This window comes from Beta vulgaris, chromosome 2 (assembly GCF_026745355.1).
Source record: "Beta vulgaris subsp. vulgaris cultivar EL10 chromosome 2, EL10.2, whole genome shotgun sequence".
Lineage (NCBI taxonomy): Eukaryota > Viridiplantae > Streptophyta > Magnoliopsida > Caryophyllales > Amaranthaceae > Beta > Beta vulgaris.
In genome coordinates this window covers 6,458,459-6,470,857 of record NC_079203.1, presented here as the reverse complement: position 1 = coordinate 6,470,857, position 12,399 = coordinate 6,458,459, and positions in this window count along the sequence as shown.

Below are 12,399 nucleotides of genomic sequence, written 5' to 3'. Positions count from 1 at the left end.
TTGGTGATTTATATTTTAGGAAAAATATAGTCATATGAGATCATGTTAGATTCATTTTAATATATATTCTTTTATTATCTTTTTTTTTATAATTTTTACTTATTGATAATTTTAAAATTCTAATGTTTGAAATCATGAATTGGCAAACATGAAAATTAATATATTAAATGATGCAATTAATTCCGAATGGAGGATGTGTCTAAAAATAACCACTACCTCCAACCGAATCAATTTTTACGCGAAGAAGAGAAAGCACATGTCTTACTCTATCTATTTCCTAAACCAGTATTTGTATACGGTTTGCAATGAATATAGGGAGAATAATGTAGTAATTTTTTAGTAAGTTATTCGATTATAATCATTTTTTGTGAAAATGTAATCATTTTGAAAAGATTGATTCTACATGCCTGCGTAGTTGGATCGGATTAACCTGTGCGAGGTTGCGGTCCAGTAGGACACTTCTCCTTATACTTCTCCTTACGAATAAAAAAAATACATATATATATATATATATATATATATATATATATGTATGTATATGGAAGTGAGTTCATATGAAAACGCATACTTACATGAGAAATGAGAATGAATTTTACGCGTTATAACTCTAACGAATAAGTGATGTAACTCTAATGAAGAAGTACTATAACTCCAAAATAAAAGAATATTAGAAAAAATAAATTCAAAAAAGTTTCTTTTTTTGGGCTTGAAATTTTTTAGGGGGTATAACTCTAATGAACAAGTGTTGTAACTCTAATCCAATCGTGTGGTTGAGATTCATTCTCATTTCTCATGTAAGGAGCATTCTCATGTGATCTTGCCCCTACACATGGAAACCAATCAAATCCTACACTTGTCGCAACATTTTTTAGGGGGTATACTTTCTCCAAATCGCAACATTAATTTGCATTTTCACACTTGTCGAGGCATAATTTTGTGCATTAATAGCTTTGGTTATGTATTTATAGAAATTATGCAAATGAGGTATTAATAAACTACACATGGAGACCAATCAAATCTCATATGACTATACAATCCTTCAAATGATCACCAAATTCTAGAGATAAATATTCACCACCACGATCGGATCGCAGTGCCTCAATTTTCTTCCCAAGTTAGTTTTGTACTTCATTCTGGAATTCCTTAAATTTTCAAAGGATTCTAACTTATGTCGCATGAGGTACACAAATCCAAATCTGCTTACATCATCAGTAAAAGTAATGAAGTAAAAGTATCCTCCCCTAGCCAAATTACTCATAGGTCCACACACATCCGTATGTATGAGGGCTAAAAGGTCATTGACTCTTTCACTTGAACCTGTGAAAGGAGACTTTGTCATTTTCCCCATCAAGCAAAACTCACAAGTACCAAATGATTCGAAATCATATGATTTGAGAATTCCATCTTTATGAAGCTTCTCAATATGCTTTGAGCTTATGTGGCCTAATCGACGGTGCCATAGGTATGTAGGGTTTGAATCATTTATTTGCTTTATATTTCTTATTGTCTATGTTATAGATATGGGTTTTTAAATCAAGCACATATAAACCATTTGATAACTTAGCGAAGAAATAGTACATATCATTCAATTATACAGAACAACAATTATTCTCTTTTATAAATGAATAACCTTCGGGATCCAAAACAGGAATCGAATTGAAATAATGTTCTTCGTGATAGTAGAAACATAATAACAATTATTAAGCTCTAAAACTAATCTTAAAGGATAAGATATAATATGTACTCTCACTGCCAATGTAGTAACTCTTGCTCCATTGCCAACGCGAAGATCTGATCTAGTTCTCCCCTTTCCCAATGTTCTACTTCTTTTGAGGCCGTGCATATTAGAAAGAATGTGCGAACCACATGCGGTATAAAATACCCAAGAAGCAGAAGTTGCTAAGTTAACTTCTATAACATACATATCTGAACTAGAAACTCCTTTCTTTTGATCCTTCAGATACTTGGGGCAACTACTTTTCCAATGACCAACCTTGTTACGAGTGTAACAATAGTGCTCATCAGCAACTTTTGGTTTTGATGCAGTCTTTTGCTTTTCAGAAGTTTCTGACTTGGCAACTTGTTTGCTTTTGTCCTTCTTAATAGCAATCCCAATCCTATTGAGCGATTACCCTTTACTTACCCTAGGAACATCATCATGTTCTTTTCCTGGCTCGTTAAGGATGTTTCGCTCAGTCTGAGTTAGCCTTTCATGCATTTCTTACATTGTTGTTTCCTCCCCTTGCATGTGAAAGTCGTTAAACTCGTCAGTTCTGAGAACGATTCTAATTTCCCTTTCACTTGCAATGAAAACGTTCAACATTCAATTTCTCTTTCGAAAGGAGAAGTATAAATTAAAAGTAGAATTGTTGGTGTTGATGTTGTTGTTACTAAACATACTTACTAGAAGAAATAATAAAGCAAGATTCAATCAATGTTTATCAAGAAAGCAACAATTAAATAAATTTTAATTAACTATTACCCTTTGTTCAAAATGAAAGTTCCTTGTTGAATAAACAAATAACCAAGATCCCCTCTCACTACAATCAAACGGACTTTGGCCCTACCTTCAATTTATAGTAGTTAAGGTAAGCAAACACTTTACTAGTAATAACTAATCATAATTCTTGGTAGACAGGTTAACAACTCCTTGTTTACTCCTATTTCTTAGCTTCAAAACCCAAAACTTTGTCTTTTGATGATTTTGTTGAGTTAAACCAAACATTAACATGTAAGTTTCAAATACCTACCCTACTATCCCCGAAAATATGAGCAACACCCTGCTTTGGCAGAACTCATTACTCATCATCTAAGGCTTTATAGGTGTTGTTTGGAAAAGCAATTAAAACTAAAGCAATTAAAACTCAATATTACTTTTAGGGACCTAAGTTTACTAATATGGTCAATCAATAGTGAACACATGAATCAATTAATCATAAACAAACTTAGAAGCAAGCATTTAAACAAAATAAATGCAAGAAAATTATAGAAGCAATAATTAAATGATTTAGTATGGCCCTATACTTAGGAAAATAACTAATCTTCATGAATCTTCCCTTGAATCTCCGTGGATCACCATCCTTGAAACTCCTTGGATCTCATGCTTGATTAAATAATTTGAACTAAATAAATAATGAAAATTTAAAGTTACAAAAATACAAACGATTCGCAGATCATATTCAATTTACATTCAAACATAACGATTCGTAGATCGTATTTACTATCCCAATTTAGGCCATAATACTAGTCATCACATGCAAAATATAATATTATACATATTATATTAAACATACACGCATTTATAATATCAAAATAAAATAAATACAAACTATTTACTTATTAACAATTAATAAGCAAATAAAACTTTCCATAATAATCATAAAACTTAACAAATTTAAGCTAGAAATTATTTAGGAAATTTTATTATTTTAATTCAATTACTTATTTAAATATGAAAATAATATTTATTATACATAAATTTGCAAAAAACAAAGAGGAAATTATGGATTTATGCTCAACATTAAAAACTGAATTTTTCCCAATTTTTTTTTTGTTTTATTAAAACTGCAGTAAGTTACTACCTGTAAATGACGACAAGCATGGAATCCCATCAGTAGATACCAAACCCACCACCGCCTACCATGCAAGCACCAGGACACCGTCCCGCTGTCGAAACCAGACCGCCGGCCAGAACCCACGTCGCACCTCATCATAGCTTTCTCGGTCAGAACATTTGAGCCCCTTGCCGGCACAACAAAGCTGCCAGCGGGACCAATATAACGGTCGTTCCAAGCGCGCCCCATTCTACCCCACCACTCCTCGCAAGCGACCCAACCCCTATTCTCGCCGACCCAAAACAACCCTCCATCGTGGCTCTACAGATGTTGGTGGTGCCTCCCAGCCATGGTGGGCAACCCTTTTGAATTTTGTAACAATTTACCAAAATTCCAATTAATCTTTAATAAACAATTTATTTAAAGATTTAGGATTTAATTGAGTTTTAATAATCCGAAAATTAAGGCAAATTTTTTTCAATCCATCAACAAATCTTAAACAAATTTTTAGGTTTGTTGAGATTAGAGTTTAATAAATAATCTTCATTAAACATTAAATCTTACAAGAATTTAAGATAAGGGAAAAAAAAAATCAAATTATATCCAAAAAATTCAAAAAATTAACAATTAAAATCTGAAAAATACGAAAATAATTTTTTGGGTGATTTATTAAATTATCATAACAAATTCGATCAAATATCTTTATTATTATCCTTAAATTCTATGAATAATCAAATTAAACATAAAATTTAACTAAAACTCACAAATAATATGATAAAAATTCGAAAATTATTGGGAAAATAATCAAATTATTTTCAGCCATCATATCATTCTAGATCTATTGGGTGATTAAATATTAGATTTATTTAACAATTCAAAATCAAATATATTTTGTTAAAAAATTATTTCAATAATTAATCAAATTAAACATAAAATAATTTTAAATCTAATAAATTATATATTTAAAATCCAAAAAATATGAATAAATTAACGGTTAATTTTGTCCATAAATAACAAAAATTTCGAACCTTTATAAATTATTTTGAACACAAATCCCTAATAAATCAATTATTTACAATGTCTAATTAATTAATGTTAAATTACATGGTAATTTTAATGTGAGTCAACTGGTCGGATTTTACCGCTCGGGTAATTTTAAACACCTCTGCCCAACGTATTATTTCACATATAAAATCATTGTACATTGTGAGATTAGTAATAAAAAAATCAAACAACTTTATTTTCCATGAACATATATTATATATACACTCGTATAGCGACACTATCATGTCAGCATACCCAAAAAAAATTGAATTTCACTTAAAAAGAACCCAGAAAAAGGAAGTTAATATCATTCATACATTCGTTACGTTGATTAAAAACTGGGGATAACCCTCTTGGAACAGAAACGTCATAGAAAGAAAGGGGTAAACCAGTTGAAAATGGATAGTAAATCTTCCAGAAAAGCTTCACTTTCGGGATCCGTCAAAGGCCCGGTAAGTGTCGCAAGCATCCGACTGAAAATAGTAGCATGAAGAAGCTGGATAGCCGGTGGTTGATTCGACAACTTCATTTTATTTCCAGTGGTATAATGGTAGGTGATGGGTGCATCAAACCAAAACTCGACGAGGCGAGGGTGGATGCAGCAGCGAAGAAGGTAGAGGAGAGCAAGTACTTTCTGAGATTTTGGAGGTCCAAGGGTGAATCCTGATTAAGTCCAAGTTTTTTGAATGTTTTATTTTTCGGTGTAGACCGAAAAATAAACAATTTTTTGGTCCAAAATTTTTGAAGTTTGATTTTCGGTCCAGAACATAATTTTCTTTGTTGACTTTTACATAACTTCTATAGTAATCTATTATTTTTTGGCTATTAAAAATATTTTATTGTGTCTTGATGATTTGAATCAAATTTTTCAACTTAATAAGAAAAAAAAATCATTACATGAAATGTTATTGTTTATTATATGTATATTTTTAATTAAATGTAAGGGAAATTCTAGGCAGTTTTTGAGTCAAGTATGTTTAGTGATGAGTTAGTGGTGTTTTTTGAGAATAAAAATGACTATTTATATCCATGTGAATTGTGTTGATAAAAATTGGCATAAATCGAGATTTTGAGAGAAATGATGACTTGGAGTTTTTGGGTATTGATGACATAAAATTCTGCTTTGGAGCAGAATTTGGTGCACTAGAAAAATTAAATGTGATACTCCTTCATGTTTTCTGACAAAGAAAGGTGGAGTTGAAAATTTTCAGAGGTGGACGTGGATTTTTGGGCCATAAAAAGAAAATTCCAAACCCCAAAATTTATAATACGGCTACATTCACAAAGTACACATCCCTAATGTAATACGGCTATATTCATTAAATATAATTATTAACTAATGTGTGTTGTTAATATTGCTCATGTACCGGTATATTCTTAATGTTATGAACCTAATAGATAAATTCGTCATATTTGTATTTGATAATAATAGGATTTAAAATTAAAATGTAATTTTAACGATAATGAATTACTAGTATACAAATATCTTTAATTGAAACTCTAGCATTAATGAGTAAGCATGACGTGAGACATTGGATTGGTCATAATTTCACAATGGTTAAAATAATAATTTGTGTAATTTAGACCATTTAATTCTTTTTTAAAACTTGATGGTCGATTAAGTATTTAAGTTGGTTTCATACATAGATAAAATAAACAGATATATTTCTTCTAAAAATAGGTAGGCAAACAAAATTTTGTGATGGGTTATATTCTTGTAAAAATCTATAGGTATCGACCATATCGAAGAATCGCATACTGAATAGACCAATCCAAGTTTGGTTTTCCTCATTACACTCAAAATCATAGGACCAATCAATAAAATATCTTTTCCCATTATGTATAATCCAAAAGATATATATATATAAAAAGAAAAATAACATTAAATATCAAATAAAAACTGTGTTGGAAACAACATTTTGAATAGGTCTTTTGCGAAAAACAACCTTTCAAAAAAATTGGCAACTTAAATCTTTAAACTAACTTTTTTTTTCTTTTTAAACATAGGTCTTGTCGTCCATTGAACATTATACTTCAGCCCTTTATCCCTTTAATATGATTATTTTTCTTCTCATAAATCTACAAATTTCCCCCTCCCTTACAAACAAATTTTAGAGGTTTTAAGTTGCCATTAAATAAAAAAAAAAAGCGGTTTTTCGCAAAAAAAGTCTTATATAAAATATCGTTTTTTATAAATTTTCCTAGATATAAAAATGTGCGATTAATCAAATTTACCTTTTTGGCTTTTTTGTTTTAAAATCTTCAGTAGCAACTATTCCATTGTTTTGAAAATGAATCAAAAATGCTGAAATTGTTTTTTCTGGTAATGATCTAAAAACTTGAATCATATGATTCAATGATAAATCAGGCACATCGACACCATCCAAAACACCCATAAGATTCAGTTGAAACTGAATCAGATTTTTTAACTTCAAATTGAATACATAATCCTAAATCACAACAACAAATTAAACATTAGTAGAAGTGAGAAAAAACCATTATATTCTTTAATCAAACTAATAAAGTAACTAATTAACTTAACTATTATACACTTTTTTTTCACAGGGTCCAATTATTGGATAATAACTGAATAAAAACACACACCTCGCCAAAAACACGAATACACAAATACTAAATGCCAAAAGTACAGGTTCACTGACATTTGGCACATAAGATTCTAATTGTCCCCTACAACTCTGAGAAGGTTCATATATTTAACTATATACATTGTCAATTTGTCACCAATATAATTTATCATGATATATCCAAGTCTAGACGAAAATAAATCACCCTCAACAACACACAACGCTCAATACTAGGGGTGTTCATAGCCCGTACTCTTTTTCGAGTAAGAAGCGAGTTAATATCATTCATACTTTGGTCACCTTGGTTTAAAACTGGAGGGTTAATGCTCTAGGGACAGAAACAGCATAGAGAGAAGGGGTAAACCAGTTGAATATGGATGGTAAACCTTCCAGAAAAGCTTCACTCTCGGGATCTGTCAAATGCCCGGTAAGTGTCGCAAGCATCCGACTGAAAATAGTAGCATGAAAAAGCTGGATAGCCGGTGGTTGATTCGACAACTTCATTTTCTCTCCGGTGGTGTAGTGGTGGGTGATGGGTGCATCGAACCAAAACGCGACGAGGCGAGGGTGGAGGCAAGTAGAGGAGCAACCCCGAATATGAGATTTTGGAGGTCCAAGGCTGAACCCTGATTAAGTTCAAGTTTTTTTTGAATGTTTTATTTTTCGGTCTAGACCGAAAAACAATTTTTTGGTCCAAATTTTTTGAAGTTTGATTTTCGGTCCAGAACGACAATAATTTTCTTTGTTGACTTTTACATAACTTCTATAGTAATCTATTATTTTTTTGCTATTAAAAATATTTTATTGTGTCTTAATGATTTGGATAAAAATTTTCAACGTAATAAGAAAAAAAATCATTACATGAAATGTTATTGGTGTTTATTATATGTATGTTTTTTATAATATGTAAGGGAAATTCTAGGCAATTTTTGAGTCAAGTGTGTTTAGTGATGAGTTAGTGTTGTTTTTTGAGAACAAAAATGGCTATTTATATCCATGTGAATTGTGTTGATAAAAATTGGCATAAATCTGGATTTTGAGAGAAATGATGACATGAAGTTTGGGTATTGATGACATAAAATTCTGCTTTAGAGCAGAATTTGGTGCACTAAAAAAATTAAATGTGATACTCCTTCATGTTTTCTGACAAATAAAAGGTGGAGTTGAAAATTTTCAGAGGTGGACGTGGATATGGATTTTTGGGCCATAAAAAAAAAATTCCGAACCCCAAAATTTATAATACGACTACATTACACTAATACGGCTATATTCATTAAATATAATTATTAACTAGGGTGTGTTGTTAATATGCTCATGCACCGGTATATTCTTAATGTTATGAACCTAATAGATAAATTCGTCATATTTGTATTTGATAATAATAGGATTTAAAATTAAAATGTAATTCTGACGATAATGAATTACTAATATACAAATATCTTTAATTGAAACTCTAGCATTAATTAGTAAACATGACGTGAGACATTGGATTGGTGATAATTTCACAATAGCTACAATAATAATTTTTGTAATTTAGACCAAATAAAAATTGTGTTGGAAACAACATTTTAAATAAAGTCTTTTGCGAAAAACAACCTTTCAAAAAAAATTGGTAACTTAAAATTTTAAACTAACTTTTTTCTTTTTAAACATACGTCTTCTCGTCCATTGAACATTATACTTCAGCACTTTATCCCTTTAATATGATTGTTTTTCTTCTCATAAATCTACAAATTTCCCCCTCCCTCACAAACAATTTTAGAGGTTTTAAGTTGCCATTAAAAAAAAAAAAACTGTTTTTCGCAAAAAAGTCTTATATAAAATATCGTTTTTTTATAAATTTTCCTAGATATAAAAATGTGCGATTAATCAAATTTACCTTTTTTTGACTTTCTTTGTTTTAAAATTTTCAGCAGCAACTATTCCGTTGTTTTGAAAATGAATCAAAAATGCTGTAATTGTTTTTTCTGGTAATGATCTAAAAACTTGAATAATATGATTCAATGATAAATCAGGCACATCGACAACACCCATAAGATTCAGTTGAAACTGAATCAGATTTTTAACTCCAAATGGAATACATAATCTTAAATTCACAACGATAAATTAAACATTAGTAGAAATGAGACAAAACCATTATATTCTTTAATCAAACTAATAAAGTAAGTAATTAACTTAACTATTATACACCTATTTTTTCACATGGTCCAATTATTGGATAATACCCGAATAAAAACACACACCTCGCCAAAAACACGAATACACAAATACTAAGTGCCAAAAGTACAGGTTCACTGACATTTGGCACATAAGATTCTAATTACCCCCTACAACTCTTAAAAGGTTCATATATTTAACTATATACATTGTCAATTTGTCACCAATATAATTTAGAGAACGTATTGTGTCGGACTCGTCCGACCATAATCTTTGGTCGGACGACTTTCAGGTGGTTCCAATTTTTTTTTCAGTTAGTCTTAATTTTTTTTCAGGTAGTCTTCATTTTTTTTCAGGTAGTCTTCATTTTTTTCAGGTAGTCTTCATTTTGTTTTCAGTTAGTCTTCTTTTTTTTTCAGTTGGTTTTTGTACTTCAGTTAGACTTACTTTGGGTTTCAGTTGGTCTTTATTCTTTTTCAGGTAGTCTTCATTTTTTTTCAGGTAGTCTTCATTCTTTTTCAGGTAGTCTTCATTTTTTTTCAGGTAGTCCAACTGAAAAAAAACAAAGTCCAACTGAAAGAAAACAAAGTCCAACTGAAAGAAAACAAAGTCCAACTGAAAAGAAAACAAAACACTAACCTCTGCTTTCTCTCACTTTCTCCTTCTTCTTCATTCCTCTTCTGCCATCTTCTCTCTTTGTCATCAAGATCTAAAATCTAAATGATTTTGAAGCTTGCTTTAAACAGATCACCTCAATTAATGGATTATGCTTTTCAGTTGGTTGTTTGATAATTTTAGTTAGTTGTTTTATAGTTTCAATTGTTTGTTTAATGATTTTAGTTAGTTTCTTTATTGTCTCAATTGGTTTATACTTTATTGGTTTCTTTATGTTTTATTGGTTTCAGTTAGATATTCCTTCTTACTCCAGTAACCAACTGTATATTATTTTCGTTGCAAGTTTGCAATAGAAGACCTAGAAGTTTTGGTGCAAGCTGCACCTTACAGCAAAACGATGATGATGAATGATGATGTTTCAGGATTCTCTCTTTTAACAAACCCAAATCTCTGTCTTCTTCTCCTTTCTCTCTCCTCTCTTCTTCTTCTTCTTTCTTCGCTCGATCTTTGGTCACCTCTACCATGGATGACCTTACTGCTGATTCTACCATGGATGCTATTCAAAGACGACTTATGTTTGAAGATGACCTTACTGCCGATTCTACCAAAAACATCACAATTTTGTTTTCAGCAAAGCAAGGGAAGTTTCAGCGAAGAAGAAGGAGAGAAAATGGGTCTGTAGCTTTGGATATTTTGAACCTTCTTTTCGTTTTTCTTTTTAATCTTTCTTTTCTCCTTTGCTGTATATTATAGTACTGGGCTCAGCCCGTCTGACGAGAATATTGGGTCAGACGGTCTGACCCAATACTTTCACTATAATTTATCATGATATATCCAAGTCTAGACGAAACTAAATCACCCTCAACAACACACAACACTCAATACTAGGGGTCCCCGCACTCTTTTTCGAGTAAGAAGCGAGTTAATATCATTCATACCTTGGTCACCTTGGTTTAAAACTGGAGGGATAACGCTCTGGGGACAAAAACAGCATAGAGAGAAGGGGTAAACCAGTTGAATATAGATGGTAAACCTTCCAGAAAAGCTTCACTCTCGGGATCCGTCAAATGCCCAGTAAGTATATAGCAAGCATCTGACTGAAACTATTAGCATGGCCTGAAGAAGCTGGATAGCCGGTGATTGATTCGACAAATTCATTTTGGGTGTGTCGAACCAAACAATGACGAGAAGAGAGCAGAGCAAACAAGCAGAGGAGATAAAAGAAAGAGTTCGACGAGGAAGATGTTGGTGTAGCGGCTGGTACGCACCACGGTGGACGTTCGTAATGCTAGACGGCCTACGATTGAGTGGTGATGTAAGTTGTGCGAAAACAGGGGCTTGAGGTGGCGAATGTAGGGAAAATTCCGGGGAGTATTTGAGTGAAATGATTTAGTGATGAGTGAGTACCGAGTAGTGGTTTGAGGGAGCAAAAATGAGTATTTATATCCATGTGAATTGTGTTGATAAAAATTGGCACCAATGTGAATTTTGAGAGAAATGATGACATGGAGGTTTGGATATTAATGACATGGACTTCTGCTTTGGAGCAGAATTTGGTGCACTATAAGAATTAATGTGATACTCCTCCATGTTTTCTGGCAGAGAAGGATGGAGAAGATAGGGAAAATTACAGAGGTGGACATGGATTTTTGGAGGCATAAAAAGAAATTTCTAAACCCAAAATTTATAGTACACCTCCCTAATGTAATACGGCTATATTAATTAGATATAGTTATTAACAAGAGTCGTTGTTAACATTGCTCATGCACCCGTATATTCTTAATGTTATAAACATAATAGATAAATTCGTCATATTTGCATTGGATAATAATAGGATTTAAAATGAAAATGTAGTTCTAATGATAATGAAATACTAATATAAAAATATCTTTAATTGAAACTCTAGCATTACTTAGTAAATAGGACGTGGGATATTGGATTGGTGATAATTTCACAATGGCTACAATAATAATATGTGTAATTTCGACCATTTAATTCTTTTTTGAAACTTAACTGTTGCTTAAGTATTTAAGTTGGTTTATAAATAGATAAAATAAACATATATATATTTCTTCTAAAAATAGGTAGGCAAACTAACTTTTGTGATGTGTTATATTCTTGTAAAAATCTGTAGGTCTCTTTAAAACTTTTTTTGGTAGGCTATTCTGGAGATTCTTGTACTTTGTCGTATTTATTTATAAAATGTTCAATGAATACATATTTTAGGATTTCCTTACCATAAACAAAATGCAAGGGCAAGATTAGTTAATATCACTAAGGTAAATTTGCCAGAAAAAACCTTATAAAATGTCAACTCGTCAAAAAAAAAAAGCAACCTTATAAAATTTTTCTTGTGACTTACTAACTTTAGCTTCATTTCTTTTGCCAAATGAAACATCTAGCTTCTTTTCCGACGTTGATTGTTACTTTCAACCTTTTCCCTC